The sequence below is a fragment of the Mobula hypostoma genome, chromosome 8, assembly GCF_963921235.1.
Source record: "Mobula hypostoma chromosome 8, sMobHyp1.1, whole genome shotgun sequence".
NCBI lineage: Eukaryota > Metazoa > Chordata > Chondrichthyes > Myliobatiformes > Myliobatidae > Mobula > Mobula hypostoma.
In genome coordinates this window covers 78,104,051-78,122,763 of record NC_086104.1, presented here as the reverse complement: position 1 = coordinate 78,122,763, position 18,713 = coordinate 78,104,051, and the positions used below count along the sequence as shown (strand labels likewise).

The 18,713-nt window shown below is 40.9% G+C and overlaps 1 protein-coding gene across 6 annotated transcripts in view; it reads left to right on the top strand.

Moving 5' to 3' along the window:
* Window positions 1–18,713, top strand: part of LOC134350662 (synaptosomal-associated protein 25) — a 161,076-nt gene that overhangs the window by 98,505 nt on the left and 43,858 nt on the right. The gene's annotated exons all lie outside the window — the stretch shown is intronic.

The following is an 18,713-nucleotide window of genomic DNA, read 5'->3' as shown; positions in this document are numbered from 1 at the left end:
AGTAAATGTGATTATTAGAATACAATCTTAGTTAATGAATTAGACAACTGCTGTAAATTCCACCCTCTATTCACCCTGCTCTAAATAACAATACTCATTTATGGCAGACATTGCCAACATGGGTGCAAAAGGAAACACAGTCATTCAGAGGGATTGTGGATGATCTGCATTTTAACTTTAGCAAGCAGCAATGGCTTTAAGTCCGTCCTAGATGAAGGAACACTAACTATCTTCCAATCCTCCGGCACCGTATCTGTGGCTAATAAAGATGCAAAAATCTACATCAGGGCCCCAACGATCTCCTCTCTGGCTTCCCATAGCAACCGAGGATAGAACTGGGGCATCATGGTAGTGTAGTGGTTAGCGCAAACCTTTACAGTACAGGCAACCCGGGTACATTTCCTGCCAGTACCTGTATGGAGTTTGTACGTTCTCCCTGTGACCTTGGGTGTTTCGTCTGTGACCTACCAAAGATGTGCCAGCTGGTAGGTTAATTGGCCCTTGATGAGGCTCATATAAGGTCAGGAGGTTGCTGGGAGGTATGGCTCAAAGGGCTGGAAAGGTCTATTCTGGCCTGTATCTCAATAAATAAATAAATAAACAAACAAACAAATAAATAACTCATCTAGATCTAGTGATTTATCAATCCTTGTGGGTCCAATAACATTTAACACCTCCTCCTCCTCCTTAATACTTATCTGCTCCAGGTTATTCACAATCTCCTCCCTGATTATCCAGGTATCTCTCCTTCATCTTCCATGTCCTTCTCCTTTGTAAGTACCAATAAGAAATATTAATTTAGGACCTTACCCCATCCCCTGTGTCCCCACATAGATTATCCCTTCGGCCACTGAGGGGATCCACTCTTTCCCTGGCTATCCTCTTCTCCTAATGTTCTTATAGAATTCTTTACTTGCCAAGGATAATTCTTGGCCCCTTTTCCCTCCTAACTTCTTTCTTCTCCCCTACACATTCTATATTTCTCAAGAGACTCCCTTGATCCCAATTGCCTAAACTGTCATATGTTATCTTTTTTCTAATCAAATCTGCAATATTCCTTGTTACCAAGGTTCCTTCATCTTGCCATTGCTGGTTTTTTTGCCCTTACTGGAACATTGTTGCCCTGAACTCTTATGAATTCTCTTCTAGCAGCAAGCATCTGCTTCCAATATTCTTTTGCAAAGTCCTCCCTTACGTTATTGAAATCAACCTTTGCTAATTCAAGCTCTTGAAAACCAACCTAACCCATTTCCCAAACTACACTGACATCCACAGATTGCTGTTCCTAAAATGTTCTCCACTGACACTTCCTACATCTGCTAAGTTTCATTTCCTAGATAAGATTAAGTACTGCCCTATCTATAGTTGGACTCCCCTCATACAGACTGAGAAACTCATACTTAATTCTGTTGCATCTAAATACAAGAGATTATGCAGATGCTGGAAATCCAGAGTAACACATATAAAATGCTGGAGGAACTCAGCAGGTCAGGCAACATCTATGGAGAGGAATGAAGAGTCGATGTCTTGGGCCAAGACCCTTCATCAGGACTCGGCCAAAGATGCTGCCTGACCTGCTGAGTTCCTCCAGCATTTTGAGTGTGCTACTCTCTGTTGCCTGGAAGTCATTTGTTATAAGCTATTCCAGTAATATTGGTAAAGATAATATGCCTCGCTATTATAAACCTATTGCTCCGACACCTTACAGCTATTTGTTTACACATCTGTTAATCTACGTCCTGCTGACTACTTGGAAGCTGACAGCATATTCCCACTGATGTGGTCAACCCTCTCATATTCATAGGTTCTCTCTAAGTAGTGCCGTTAAGTTCTCCCCAATCAATTGTGCAACTCACAATTTTCTTTTGCAGTCCTTTCTGTGGCATCTAAATCTTTTATACCCCTGCTAGTTCTGCCCTACCATCAACTACAGTTCCATGACAACATCATATTTCCATGTGTGATCTATAATCATCTGACTTGCCTGTGAGTCTCCTTGCATTAAAGTACAGAGAGGTCTCTTGTGATGTGCCTTGTTTGTGCTGCCTGTCATCAGATGTTTGTCTTTAATAAGAAACATTTTGGCCACAAAGATGCTGGAAATGCTAGGAAGCATTGGCGCAGCATGAGCAATGAGACATCTGGCGGCTTAGCAAATAATGGGACCAACACTCTTAACCAGTGATTAAAGGTCTGAGAATTAAACAAAGTTCAACGTAAAATTTATTCTCAGAGTGCATACATGAAACCACTTACAACCCTTTGATTCTTTTTCCTCTGGGCATACTAAGCAAATCTATAGAGCAGTCACTGTAACTAGGATCAATAAACAACAGACTATGCAAGCACAAATAAGGATAGAGAATGAAGTTTATTTGGAGTATGTGCATTCACTGAGAATTTCAATGCAGATGAAAAAGAAGTGAAAAGAGCACAAGGAAAATAAAAAAAGTTCAAATTTGACACATTTATTATCTTACAGTTAGAGGGATCAAGAATATAAAATCATTATAGTTCAGAGAGTTGGACTGAGTTAACAATTATATACTGTTTGTACATCATTAATTGCTAGATTTACTTTCTATGGCTAGTTTAATAGGCAATTAAATCACAAGTAGAGTAGTGCTGTCTAAATCACAGACTCCTACAATTTATGCAAAAATAATGGCTTAGCACCACAAATTGATCTACGGCTTATGGCAATTTGGAATTTATGGGTATCTCTCTCTTCATGACAGCTTGCTGGAACATTAGTGGATTAATAAAGACATGCATCATTTAAACATCGTTATCTGTTTCAGCAAATCTATTCCAGAGTTTCGAGAAATGGATGATGATACAAATTTAATCTTCGTTTGATTTTCTATCATGTAGAAAGGAGTTGAAAATTGAAATTCAATTCATTTTGCTGTAGTGTAAGGGAGCTGATGTGTGTTTTCCACAATTGTAGAACTGAGTATTTCTGTTTACTTTGGGGATTCAGTATTTTAGAGTGGATATAGTGATCTTGGAAGAAGAGTAGCTGGAGTCAACAAGAAATTTATTGAGGTGCCAAGGATTCGTTTATAAAAAGAGATTATGTTAATGACTATGTGTTTCAAATACTGGAGGGAGGGAGGGGGAGAGAGAGAGAGAGAGAAAGGAGCATGAGTTAAGGTTACTACAATTCTGAAAGGGTCTAATAGGCTGATTTCTGTTTGAATTGAGTCTAGGACAAGCAAGTGTTTAGAATCGGAGTCAGGGTTTTTGGGAGGGAAATTATGGAACAGTTTGTCACACCACAGAATGCAGTAATTGCTTGCTAAATAAAGTGTTTTAAGTTTCAGACAATTCTACTAGCCAAATGAATTAAGGTATGTGGAGATAACATAGTAAATGGAGTTAGTACACAGATGAAGTATGATATAATTGAACTGCAAAAAAAAGTCAAGGGATTGAAAAGCTTTCTCTAGTTCTTATGCTCCCATGATATGACAACCAATAAAGCAGAAAGACAGTTTCAGTTGCAGTTCAGTTCAGTTACAGTTGTCTAGAAAAGGAATGGGACAGTATCTGAAGTCCACTGTGATAAATGCTGTTTCCGGATATCACTCACTCACTGAGCACCTGCATGAATAATGGCAGCTTGAAACCCTGGTGGATGGTTTGTTAGTTCTCACCCCGGCCAGGGAGATGGAGAAAAGGATCTAACTGCCACTCAGCAAGCAACATTTGATCCCTACTAAAGCTTAAAAATGCAAAATATATTTATAAATCCTAAATTTATAACCTGACATACTTGTGAATGAGCCAGCAGCATATTTTTACATTAATGAAAGATTAACAACATCAAAGAAGGGCAGTTTTAAACAACCAATAGCCAATGAATTGGTACAATAATATGCTTGTGTCCCAGATTACTCTTAAAACCAGACTGTGTAGTTGAATAACAGTAAGATATGAAATAACCCGTGTGAAGATAAAATACCTGATCTTTTATTTAGTCTTTGAGATCCTGAGGTTAATGTTCTGTCAGTTTTCTTTTCCATCTTTACATCACAGTGTAAGAAGGCAAAAGGAAAGTTAAGCAAGCTGAACAGATGGCTGATATCCAGTAAAGTGGTCAGAATCCAACATGCACTTTCAACTTTTCCCAAGGCATTCTAAACACTCTTACTATCAATAACCTCAGCTATGGGTTAGATCTGAAAGTTTCATATGAAGTTTCGACAGTCAAGTGATATGATGCACCTTCTTAATGAAGGAGAAACTAACTGTGACAGATATAACAATTGTCTCACCTATGGGACAGAGTGCATTTTCTGTAAGTTAAACTATAGCTACTATTGTAACAGATCTTGAGAGAATAACTCAGAATGACGTTATAGTACAAACACATACTGTGAACGAGGGTAAGCGCCATACTTTTAGAACAGTAATCTACCTATGGTTATGTTTGGTATCTTTCATTCCACTCTTTAAGCAAAACACTGCAAACGTTGATGATTTGTAAGTGTTCTTGAATCTGGTAGATCTAACATTCATTTTTGTTGGTTCGGATAAGTGTGTGTAATTTTAGAATTGCAGACAATCTTGAGTAATTAAATTAATTTGTGCAATTGCAGGCCAGCTATTCCTTTTTGAGCAATCTGAAAGTAAATATAGTTCTGAACTATTAATTTATGCATTGAATGCAAATCCTTAGAATGGAGCTAAGTAGCTGTTAAGGCAAAACCATACGTGCCTTATCATTAGCAGTGATGGGCAATGTGAGCTGACGTAGAGGGAATAATGCTTCGTGCTGTCTCCACATTTTATTCTAAATGAAAGACAGTCAGTGCAAGTCTGCGATGACATAAGGATCACTTCAATTAAGTTCATCACTAGCTCTGAGGAAACTCTGAAAATAGATCTGCCAGCTGTGTTTCAATATTACATGAAAATTCTTAAAGGAAAATAACATGATTTCTTATAAAAATATCTGCTAGCTAGGGTCAAAAAAATTATTTCTGACAGTGCGCTATGGATGCTTTACATGATGGAAGAAAAATGACATGGGCATTCGGTGCTGAAAATAAACATTTCTGACATTTTTATATGACTCATGGATGTGTGAGCTGTGGTTCAACTGGTGACTCTCTTGCACCTGAGACTATAGGTTGTGGACTGACTACGCAGTCCATAGACGTTAACCAATAACAATCTATTCAACACTAAAGGGGTGTTGTACTGCCAGAGGATCTGGCAAGGACTTAGACCGGCTGCAATTTGCTTACCACCACAATAGGTCTACATCGGATGCAACCTCACTGGCTCTCCATTCAGCCTTAGAATACCTGGACAATAGTAATACCTACGTCAGGCTGTTGTTTATTGATTATAGCTCATGTGTTCAACACAATCATATCCTTAATTCTAATCAACAAACTCTAAAACCTGGGCCTCTATACCTCCCCTTGCAACTGGATGCTTGACTTTCTCATTGGGTGACCACTGTCTGTGCAGATTGGAATTAACACCGCCTCACTGACAAGTTACACTGACGCACCTCAAGGATGCGAGCTTAGCCCACTGCTCTAATCCCTCTACATCAAAGACTCAAAGACAGTGTGACTGGGCAGAGCTCAAACACCATTTGCCAATGACACGACCATGGTTGGAAGAAATGCTGATAGTGACGAGGAGGTAGACAGGAGTGACATAGATCTGCTGGTTGAGTGGTGTCGCAGCAACAACTTTTGCACTCAACTTCAGTAAGACCAAGGAACTGACTGTAGACTTCAGAAAGGAGAAGTTGAAGGAACACACGCCTGTCCTCATTGAGGGATCAGCAGTGAAGAGGGTGAGCAGTTTCAAGTTCCTGCGTGTCAACATCTCCGAGGATTTATCCTGGGCCCAAAATATCGATGCGATCACAAAGAAGACATGTCAGTGATATTATTTCATTAGGAGTTTGAGGAGAAATGACCTGTCACCCAAGGCACTAGCAAATTTCTACAGATGTACCATGGAGAGCATTCTAACTGGTTGCATCACCGTCTGGTGTGGAGGGGACACTGCACAGGATCAAGAAAAAACTGCAGAAAGTTGTAAAATCAGTCATCTCCATCATGGGCACGAGGCACCCCAGCATGCAGGACATCTTCAAGGAGAAAGGCGACATTCATCATAAGGACCCCCATCCACCAGGATGTGGCCTCTTTACAGTACTATTTCTTTCTTTTTGCTCTACCTATTTAATTAAATTTTATTTTATTATATTTATTTTAATTTATAGTTTATATTATTATGTATTCCAATGTATTTCTGCCACAAAACAACAAATTTCATGACAAATGTCAATGATATTAAACCTGATTCTGATTCACATTTGACGTTAAACCAGATGATCATCTGCTCCCTTAAGTGAATATAGAGACCATTGCACTATATTGAAGAGTAGGGGAGTTGTCTGTGGTGTTATGGCCAGTATTTATCCCTCAATCAATATTAATAAAGCATGTTGTTTGATCAATGCTGTGTTGTCTTTTATGAGGCCTTGCTGTGTAAAGTTTCAGCTGATGCACTTCCCACAATACAAAGCATCTGCCCCATCATTAGCAGTGAACTCACCAGTAGTTTTGAGGCAATCTAAAAGGAGATGAAAGATGGTATAGAAGTGATGATTTAAAATGAGCACGTTTTGAGAAGCAAACATTTTCTGTGTGATCCTACTCTGCTAATTAATCAATGCCTTTTGCACTTCAGGAAGGCCATTGCATTCTCTGTGGGTTCGGATGGGCAAACTACTGAAGGAGCTGGTTCTCTGTGTGGAAAGCAATGAAAGTTTTGTTTGTGAACAGTGCATAAGAGAGGTATATGCTAAAGAATGTCTGATTTTACTGAGTATGAGACATAGGTGTTCTAGGCTGTGATAATTTAGACTGGAAACATAGTCCATATGATTCAGACATGCAACATTGGTGACCTAATGCAAATATTCTGCCATATGATGAAATATAGACTGTATTTTTCAATAGCCCCTGGCCTTTCTTATCATTATAACCATGTTAACATTCTGTACACTAATGTATGTTGACATGGTTACAAGGATAAGAAAGGCGGTAGGCAAATGCAGTTACCTTTTGCATTTTCACCTGTACCTCCTTATAAGATCATATGACATAGGAGCAGAATTTTGTTATTCGGTTTTAGTCTGCTCCACCATTCCATCATGGCTGATTTATTATCCCTCTCAATCCCATTCTCCTGGCTTCCTCCATAACCTTTCACTCCTTGACTAATCAGGAACTTATTAAACTCTGCTTTAAGTATACTCAATGATTTGGTCTCCACAGCCGTGTGTGGCAATGCATTCCACAGATTTACTACCCTCTGCCTAAAGAAATTCCTCTTCATCTCTGTTCTATATGGACATCCCTTTATTCTGGTCCTAGACTCAACATCTATAGGAAAACTTATATCCTCTCGATCTATAGTAGGCCTTCCAATACTTGGTAGGTTTCAATTAACTTTCTTCTAAACTCCAGCGAGAACAGGACTAGAGTCATAAAACGCTCTTCATAAATTAACAATTACATTTACAGAATTATTCTCATGAATCTCCTCTGGACTCTCTCCAATGCCAGCATATCTTGTCTTAGATAAGGGGCCCAAAATTACTCACAATACTTCAAGTGTGGTCTGACCAATACCTTATAAAGCCTTGGCATTACTTACTTGCTCTTATATTCTAGTTCTCTCAAAATGAGTGCAAACATTGCATTTGCTTTCCGATCACCAAATCAACTTGCAAGTTGGCCTGTAGGAAATTCTGCACAAGGACTCCAAGTCCTTTGTACCTCTGATTTTTGAATTTTATCCATGTTTAGAAAATAGTCTACACCTTTATTCCTTCTACCAAAGTGCATGACCATACACTCCATTAGCCACTACTTTGCCTAAATCCCAATCTGTCAGAACCCTTCTGCTGACTCCCTGCTTCCTCAACACTACCTGCCCCTCCAACTATCTTTGAACAAGTCTGTAAACTTGACCACAAAAGCCATCAATTCTATCATCCAAATCACTGACAGACAATGTGGAAAGATGCGATCTCAATATCACCCACTGCGAAACATCATTAGTCTCTGGAGGCCAACGATAGTAAGTCCCCTTTATTCCCTCTTTGCCTTGTCAAAAACCTTCTGAAAATCCAAGTAAACATTTACTGACTCTCCTTTGTCTATCCTGCCTGTTATTTTCTGAAAGAATTCTAACAGATTTGTCTGGCAAGTTTTCCCCTTAAGTAAATCATGCTGATTTTGGCCTATTTTATCATGTGCCTCCAAGTACCCTGAAACCTCATCCTTAATAATGGACTCCAACAACTTCCCAACCTCTAAAGTCTGGCTAATTGGCCTATAATTTCCTTTCTTCTGCTTCCCTCCCTCCTGAAAGAGTGAAGTAATATTTGCAATTCTCCAATCCTCCAGAACCATTCCAGAATCAAATGAGTTTTTAAAGATATTTAATTAATTTATTATTGATAAACAGCCCTTCAAGCTACACCGCCCAGCAACCCCTGATTTAACCCTAGTCTACTCGTGGGAAAATTTACAATGACCAATTAATCTGCTGACATGTATGTGTTTGGACTGTGGGTGGAAACCGGAGCACCTGGAGGAAACCCACGTGGTCACAGAGAGAAAGTACAAACTGCTTACAGGCTACAGCAGGAATTGAACCCAGTCACTGGTACTGTAAAGTGTTGTGCTAACCACTACACTAATATGCCACCTGATTACCATGCCAATCATTACTAATGCCTCCACAATCTCTTCAGCTTCCTCTATCAGAACCCTGGGTTGTAGTCCATCTGGTCCATGTGACTAGTCCATCCGGTCCATCTACCTACAGAACCTTCAGCTTCCCAAACACCTTCTCCTTGGCAATAGCTACTACACTCACTTCTGCCACCTGACACCCTTGAATTTTTGATATACTGGTAGTGTCGTCCACAGTGAAGACTGATGGAAAATACTTATTAAGTCTGTCTGCTATTTCTTTGAGCCACATTACTACCTCTCCAGCGTCATTTTCCAGCACTCCAATATCCACTCTTGCCTCTCTTATACTCTGTATTTTTGAATTTAAAAAAAAAAGACTTTTTGTATACTGTGCTCTTATTTTATTGGCTAGCTTACCTTCATATCTCATTTTTTTTTTCTCCTTAAGGCATCTTAGCTGCCTTCTGTTGGTTTTTAAAAGGTTCCCAATCCTCTAACTACTTACTAATTTTTGCTCTATTATATCCGCTCTCTTTTGTTTTTATGCTGTCTTTGACTTCCCTTGTAAACTATGGTTACCTTTCCTCCTTTTAGAATACATTTTCATCATTGGAATGTATCTATCCTTCGCCTTCCAAATTGCCATCAGAAACTCCAGCCACTGCTGTTCTGCCATCATCCCTGCCAGTGTTCCCTTTCAATCGTCTCTCATGCCTCTATAATTCCATTGTGATATTGATACATCTGAGTTTATCTTCTCCCTTTCAAACCACAGGGTGAATTCTATCATACTTTGTTCGCTGAATCTTAAGGGTTCCTTTACATTAAGCTCCCTAATCAAAGCTGGTTCAATACACAATAGCTAATCCAAAATTGCCTTTCCCCAAGTGGGTTCAATCACAAGCTTCTCTAAAAAGCCATTTCATAACCATTCTACAAGTTCCTTCTCTTGGGATCCAGCACCAAGCTGATTTTTCCAATCTACCTGCATATTGGACTCTGCCATAACTATCATAACATTGCCCTTTTTACATACCCTTTCTATTTCCCATTATTATTTATATCCCATAACCTGGCTACTGTTCAGGGGCCTGTACTTAACTCCCATCAGGATCTTTTAACCCTTGAGGTCTCTTAACTCTACTCTCAAGGATTCTACAACTTTCGATACCATGTCACCTCTTACTAAGGAATTTTCTTTTCCAAAAGAGTCACCCACCTCCTCCGTCTACTTGGCTGTGTATCCTTGGATGTAAGGCTCCCAGCTATGACCTTGTTTTAGCCATGACTCAGTCATGGCCACAACATAGTGCCTGCCGACGTCTAACTGCACTACAAGATTATTTACCTGTTGTAATTTGTAGACCACATCTTTGCTACTTTTGGAGGTCTGTATTAAACTCCCATTAGGGTCCTTTTATCCTTGCAGTTTCTTAGATCTACCCGCAATGATTCTACACCTTCGGCCCTTTATCACCTCTTTCGAATGATTTGATTTCATTTTTTTTTACCAACAAAGCATACCTGCCCCCTCTGCCTTCCTGTCTGTCCTTTCGATACAATGTGTATCCTTGGACATTTAGTCCCCAGCTATAATCTTCTTTCAGCCACCATTCATTGATACCCACAATGTCATACATGCTGATCTGTAACTGTGCTGCAAATTCCATATGCTGCGTGCATTCATATTAAACACCTTCAGTCCTGTATTCATCACCCTTTTTGATTTTGTACCCTTTTTACATTGCGACTCGACCCGTTGACTGCAATTTTGTCCAATTGTCAGCCTTTCCTTGCTAGCAGTCTCACTACATACTGCTTCTCTTTGTAAACCACCTACCCTGTCCAAGGACCTATCACTCTGGTTCCCATCCCCCTACCAAATTAGTTTAAACCCTCCTCAACAGCTCTAGCAAACTTGCCCCGAAAGGATATTGGTCCCCTTTGGGTTTAGGCATATCCCGTCCCTTTTGTATGGGTTGTACCTTCCCCAGAAAAGATCCCAAAGATCCAGAAATCTGAACCCCTGCCCCTGCACAGTTCCTCAACCATGCATTCAGCAGAAATATCATCCTATTCTTGCCCTCAGGGACATTTGCCACTGGCAACAATCCAGAGATTACTACACTGCAGGTCCTGCTTTTCAGGTTTCTATCTAACTCCCTATATTAATTCTTCAGGACCTCTTCCCATTTCCTATCTATGTCATTGGTACCATGTACCATGACTTCTGGCTGTTCACCCTCTCCCTTTAGAATGCTGTGGACCTGGCATAAGAGATCCCTGACCCTGGCCCCGGGAGGCAACATACCATGCGGGTGTATTAGTGTTAAGCGGAATAACAAGGAGTCAAAGGAGTGTAACTGTAGTTATCAAACGTCTTGATCAAAGATTCTGAAAAATAAATGATAATAATGTAAATCACAGAAGACACACATGCAGAACTCTCATGAGAATGACATGGTAGCATTCCAATCCAATTATCCATGTGCAAACTTGCTAACAAAATATCCTGTTGCGAACAGACTTGCTGCAAACCTGGAAATGGAGCTGGTGAATTTCACCTATGTTAGCCAAGCCAAGAGTGCAGTCCTCATGAAAAAATCCAGCAAGCATACCAAAGGACATTAGCATTCAGCGTGGAGCAATACTTGACCAGGTGGTTGTACCAATTCTCACAACACGCTGGAGGAACTCAGCAGGTCCAATTACCTTGAGACAGTTTGTCTATCTCTCCTCACGATCTACACCCCACTCAAACTCACATCCAGCCTTTTACTTGCAGGTTCCATGACTAGCTGTTAGAACTAACGTCTTCAGGACCCTAACAATGAGTATTATTTATATTTTGCTTGTAACGTTTCAACATGAATATAGATAGGAGGTTGTTCTATTTTTATCCGGATTTCAAAACAAGCATGTCATCTTATCTTTAATTCCTTACATCTCAGTGTCCAATTCACCCTTAAAACACATCCTGGAATTTTATCCGATGCTAAAGTTTTGAACAGCGGACAATCAGAGATTGGGAGCAGGAGAAGAAATGACTCACACAGGCCGTCGTGTGTGCTTTAAAAAGCAGCGCTTCAAAGGAATTTTGGCGTTTGAACACTGGCGAATCAGAGATCAAGATTAATTAGCAAGGGCAAATAAAAATAAGGGGCAAGCGGAGTGGTGTCTGTTGAAGTGGACAGTGTGAAAGTGGGGATTTGAGGCTGCAGCTTTTCGAGGCCTCAGTGAGGAGGCTTGAGAGAAGGCAAAAAGCTGCAGGTAGGTTTTTCATTCAGTTTATTTATTGTTCCCTTCTTTATAATTGCAGTTAGAATCAGAATCAGGTTTATTATCATTGGCACGTGTCATGAAATTTGTTAACTTAGCAGCAGCAGTTCAATGCAATACATAAACTAGCAGAGAAAAAAAATACATAAAATAAAAATAATAATAAATAAACCAGTAAATCAATTACCTATATTGAATAGATTTTAAAAAGTGCAAAAACAGAAATACTATATATTTTAAAAAGAAGTGAGGTAGTGTCCAAAGATTCAATGTCCATTTAGGAATCAGATGGCAGAGGAGAAGAAGCTGTTCCTGAATCGCTGAGTGTGTGCCTTCAGGCTTCTGTACCTCCTACCTGATGGTAACAGTGAGAAAAGGGTATGTCCTGGGTGCTGGTGGTCCTGGACGCTGCCTTTCTGAGACACCACTCCCTAAAGACGTCCTGGGTACTTCGTAGGCTAGTACCCAAGATGGAGCTGACTAGATTTACAACCTTCGGCAGCTTCTTTCAGTCCTGTGCAGTTAACCCCTCCATACCAGACAGTGATGCAGTCTGTCAGAATGCCCTCCACAGTATAACTATAGAAGTTTTTGAGTGTATTTGTTGACATGCCAAATCTCTTCAAATTCCTAATAAAGTATAGCTGCTGTCTTGCCTTCTTTATAACTACATCGATATGTTAGGACCAGGTTAGGTCCTTAGAGATCTTGACACCCAGGAACTTGAAACTTCTCACTCTCACCACTTCTGATCCCTCTGAGGATTGGTATGTGTTCTTTCGTCTTACTCTTCCTGAAGTCCACAATCAGGTCTTTCGTCTTAGTGACGTTGAGTGCCAGGTTGTTGCTGCGGCACCACTCCACTAGTTGGCATATCTCACTCCTGTACGTCCTCTCGTAACCACCTGAGATTCTACCAACAATGGTTGTATTGTCAGCAAATTTATAGATGGTATTTGAGCTATGCCTAACCACACAGTGATGTGTGTATATAGAGAGTAGAGCAGTGGGCTAAGCACACACCCCCAAGGTGCGCCAGTGTTGATTGTCAGTGAGGAGGATATGTTATCACCAATTCGTACAGATTGTGATTTTCAGGTTAGGAAGCCAGGCAGGAGAATTGAATACTGCTCCTGCGGGATTTGGGAAGGCAGGGAAGCCTCCAGTGTCCCTGACAACTTCACCTGCATGAAGTGCATCCGGTTGCAGCTTCTAATCTCCATGTTAAGAAATTGGATTTTGAACTGGATAAACTCCGGATCATTTGGGAGGTGGAGGGTGATAGACAGGAGGTAGTTGTACCCAAGGTGCAGGACACAAGTAACTGGGTGACAGTCAAGAGGGTGAAAGAGGTTAAATAGCCAGCGCAGAGTACCGCGTGGCCATACTCCTCAACAACATTGTTGGGGGAGATGACCTAGCAGAGGAAGGTCACAGAGGTAAGGTCTCTGGCATTGAGTCTGGCTTTGTGGTTCAGAAGGGAAGTGGGGAGAAGAGGCGAGCTATAGTGATAGGAGATTTGTTTGTCAAGCGTGAACAGGTAAGCTTCCATAATTAGTACGTAGAAGTCCCAATGAGAGAGTGTGCAATACTTGATTTCCTATTAGTGAATGAGACAGGGCAGGTGACAGAATTTTGTCTAGAGGAACACTTTGCATCTGGTGATTATGATGCCATTCGTTTCAAGGTAATTATGGAAAAGGATAGGTCTGGAACTCACTCTGAGATGCTAATTTGGAGAAAAGCCAAGTTTGATGTCATCAGAAAAGATCTGGCACATGAGGATTGGGACAGACTGTTTTCTGGCAAAGGCATAGTTGGTAAGTGGGAGGCCTTCAAAAGTGAAATTTTGAGAGTACGAAGCTTGTGTGTGCCTGTCAAAACAAAAGGCAAGCATATCAGGAACCTTGGTTCTTGAGAGATATTGAGGCCCTGGTGAAGAAAAAAAAGGTGTATAGCAGGTATCAGCAGGTAGGAACAAATGAGAGAAATGCAAGAGAACACTTAGGAAAGAAATCAGGAGGGCTAAAAAGAAGGCAAGAAGTTGTCTAGAAAACAAGGTGAAGGAGAATCCTAAGGGATTCTACAGATATGTTAAGAACAAAAGGATTGCAAAGGGACAAAATTAGTCCTGTGGAAGATCAGAATGGTAATCTATGCGTGGAGTCAAAAGATATGGGGGCAGATCTTAAATAGATTTTTTGCATCTGTACTTACGCTGGAGATGGACACAGAATCTATACAGATTACAGAGGAAAAGGTGTATGCTGTCTTGAGAAAATTAGTGTGGAGAAATCCTCAGGGACTGACAAGGTGTTCCCTTGGACCTAGTGGGAGACAAGTGCAGAAATTGCAGGGGCTGTAGATAGAGATATTCAGATCATCCTTAGTGACAGGTGAAGTATGTGAGGTTTGGAGGATAACTAATGTTGTCCTGCTGTTTAAGAAAACCTCTAAGAATAGACCAGGAAATGATAGGCCAGTGAGCTTGACATCAGTAGTGGGAAAGTTACTGGAACTTATTCTAAGTTACCGAATATCTGAGTATTTGGATAGACAGGGACTGACCGATTAGCGATAGTCAGTATCGCTTTGTGCATGAATGATCCTAACCAGTCAATCTTATACATGAGGAATTCTGCAGATGCTAGAAATTCAAGCAACACACATCAAAGTTGCTGGTGAATGCAGCAGGCCAGGCAGCATTTCTAGGAAGAGGTACATTCGACATTTCGGACTGAGACCCTTCGTCAGGACTAACTGAAGGAAGAGCTAGTAAGAGATTTGAAAGTGGGAGGAGGAGGGGGAGATCCAAAATGATAGGAGAAGACAGGAGGGGGAGGGATGGAACCAAGAGCTGGACAGTTGATTGGCAAAAGGGATATGAGAGGATCAAGGGACAGGAGGCCCAGGGAGAAAGAAAAGGGGGAGGGGGGGAAACCCAGAGGATGGGCAAGGGATATAGTGAGAGGGACAGAGGGAGAAAACGGAGAGAGAGAGAAAGAATGTGCGTATATAAATAAATAATGGATGGGATATAGGGGGAGGTGGGGCATTGGAAGCGGAACAAGTGCGACACATGCCCTTACACTTCCTCCCTTACCACCATTCAGGGCCCCAGACAGTCCTTCCAAGTGAGGCGACACTTCACCTGTGAGTCGGCTGGGGTGATATACTGCGTCCAGTGCTCCTGATGTGGCCTTCTATATATTGGCAAGTCCCGACGCAGACTGGGAGATCGTTTTGCTGAACACCTACGGTCTGTTCGCCAGAGCAAGCAGAATCTCCCAGTGGCCACACATTTTAATTCCACATCCCATTCCTATTCTGATATGTCTATCCACGGCCTCCTCTACTGTAAAGATGAAGCCACACTCAGGTTGGAGGAACAACACCTTATATTCCGTCTGGGTAGCCTCTAACCTGATGGCATGAACATTGACTTCTCTAACTTCCGTTAATGCCCCACCTCCCCCTCGTATCCCATCCGTTATTTATTTATACACACACATTCTTTCTCTCTCTCTCCTTTTTCTCCCTCTGTCCCTCTCACTATACCCCTTGCCCGCCCTCTGGGTTCCCCCCCCACCTTTTCTTTCTCCCTGGACCTCCTGTCCCATGATCCTCTCATATCCCTTTTGCCAATCACCTGTCCAGCTCTTGGCTCCATCCCTCCCCCTCCTGTCTTCTCCTATCATTTCGGATCTCCCCCTCCCCCTCCCACTTTCAAATCTCTTACTAGCTCTTCCTTCAATTAGTCCTGACGAAGGGTCTCAGCCCAAAACGTCGACTGTACCTCTTTCTAGAGATGCTGCCTGGCCTGCTGTGTTCACCATCAATCAATCTTATAGAGTTTTTTGAGAAAGTTACCAAGAAAGTTGATGAATGCAAGAATTGTCTACGTGGACTTCAGCAAGATATTTGACAAGGTTCCTCATGGAAGGTTGGTCAAGAAGGTTCAGTTGCTTGACTTTCAAGATGAAGTAGTAAACTGGATTAGACGTTGGCATTGCAGGAGAAGTCAGAGAGTGGTAGTAGATGGTTGCCTCTCTAACTGGAGGCCTGTGCCCTGTGACTAGTGGAGTGTTGCAGGGATCAGTGCTGGGTCCTTTGTTGTTTGTCATCTATGTCAATGATCTAGATGATAATGTGGTTAACTGGATCAGCAAATTTGTGGACGACATCAAGATTGGGGGTGTAGTGGACAGTGAGGAAGACTATCAAAGCTTGCTGCAGGATCTGGATCAACTGAAAAAATGGGCTGAAAGATTGCAAATAGAATTTAACGCAGACAAGTGTGAAATGTTGCACTCTGGGAGCACCAAATACGGCGGGTCTTTCACTGTGAGCAGGAGGACACTGAGGAGTGTGGTAGAACCGAGGGATATAGGTATATAGTTCCATAGTGCATTGAAAGTGGTGTCACAGGTAGATAGGGTTGTAAAGAAACATTTTGCAAGTAGGCTTTCATAGGTTAACATATTGAATTCAGGAGTTGGGATGTTATGTTGAAGTTGTATAAGATGTTGGTAAAGCCTAACTTGAAGTATTGTGTGTAGTTTTGCTCACCCTCCTACAGGAAAGATGTAAATAAGTTTGAAAGAGTACAGAGAAAATTTACAAGGATGTTGCTGGGACTGGAGGACCTGGGTTATAAGGACAGATTGAATAGGATGGAACTTCAGTCCCTAGAACATAGAAGAATGAGGGAAAATTTGATGGAAGTATACAAAATTATAAGGGATATAGATAGGGTAAATGCAAGCAGGCTTTTTCCACCAAGGTTGTGTGAGACTACAACTAGAGGTCATGGGTTAAGGGTGAAAAGTGAAAAGTTTAAGGGGAACATGAAGGTAAACCTCTTTACTCAGAGGGTGGTGAGAGTGTGGAATGAGCTGCCAGCACAAGTGGAGAATGCGATTTCAATTTCAATGTTTAAGGGATGTTTGGATAATTACATGGACAGTGGAATATGGAGGGGTATGGTCCCGGTGCAGGTTGATGGGATTAGGCAGTTGAAATCGTTTGGCATGGACTAGATGGGCTGAAGGGCCTGATTCTGTGCTGTGGTTCTCTATGACTGTAGATGTGTTATTGAAACCAAGTCTCTGGTGAGTTTGCTACATGTGATGAGGGAAGAGAGACATTCACTTGTACTATTGCAGATTATTCCAGGCAGCAGCTTTCTGGATTCTAATTTACTGCAGATTTTGTGGAATTTTTGCTGATTTATACATTTGTGATTTTTTTCTATAATGTTCCCACAGAACTCAACCCATTTTTCTATCCAACAAATTTTTTAAGAGAAGTATTATGCTCACTTTACTCAAGAGACTTTCATTTATCCATGTCCTAAGAATAGCACCAGTTTCATTCACTTAAAAATAGTGGAAGATTGTACCTTAAAATCCTCACATACTTAATAAAGCATGCCAGATTAGTTGGCTGATTCAAATGTTTGCAGCTAGATTACTAATAGCCAGCTTGATCTTGATCCAGAAGGATCAAAACCACACCAAATCTTGATGAACTTCTCTTGATTATTTTTAATCACCGGAGCTGCATTGAATGTTGAGAGAGGGATTTGTGAAGATAGATTAAATTCAGCCCAGTTTCTATGAGGTCTGGATAAAAAAGAATTACAGGGAGCAAACAGTCTCCTCTCTGGGATAATGAAGATTTTGTTTCACCTCAAATCCCCCACGTGACCATAATACTACAGTCAATATAGTGGGGGGGGGGGGGAAACGACACAGGAGTGAAGAGGAATTTGTAAATTGCTTTATAAAAGCTTACTGACATGCAGTTTTCTCTCTTTCAATATTTTTATGATATTATATAAATTGCATAAATACAAATACAAAATTCATAAGAATACAAGTAAATAATATGAATTACATTACATTTAAATCACAGTAATATGATTACAGTATCCCATATTCCAAATCGATCATGTAGAAAAAAGATTGAATTATGAAATGAAATGAAATAAAATAATTGTATTAAAATGCAGTTTTAAAGCAGAACAAACAGTGGTCGGGGCTAATCATGAGGTTAACAGTGTTAATTAATTGCTGTGGAATTAATTGGATTGTATCTTCCAGAATCGACACCAAAGTAGTAACATGCAGAAATCTGGAGGTTGCTGTTCTGTTCTGCCACAACTGTGCCCCATTAGCATTGAAAGTGGTCTCTTCACGTGCTCTTCTCTCATGCTTGCAAGGATATCGTGTCAGCTAAAAGTGAGGAACAATTTAAGAGGAGGAGGAGTGGGAACTGCAGGGGGCACAACCCAGGAGCGTTGAAATTAATGAGAGCCACATATGCCCAGAGATAGTGAGTTGAACTAACTTGGCACATACCTGGACTACAGCAAGGAAAGAAGTGTGTCCGGATTCCTTGAAATCAGGTGTTTCCACTAATGAACTTCATTTGGGACCCTCACACAGTGGTTGCTCAGAAGCCCCTGTGTTACAACTGCCTTGCAATTGAAGTCTCTTCCAGCTGACTTCACAAGTGCCATTAAAGGGGCAATAATTCAGCATCCCAGCCTGTAGAATTCTGAAGGATTTAGCTTTTTGAATCTGATAGCTCTCTGGTAAAATTTTTTTTTACTTATCTCTATAAATATTTTGCTCTGAGGAAGGAGGACAAGTTGAACGGCACTCTTATTGGCTAGGCTCTGCT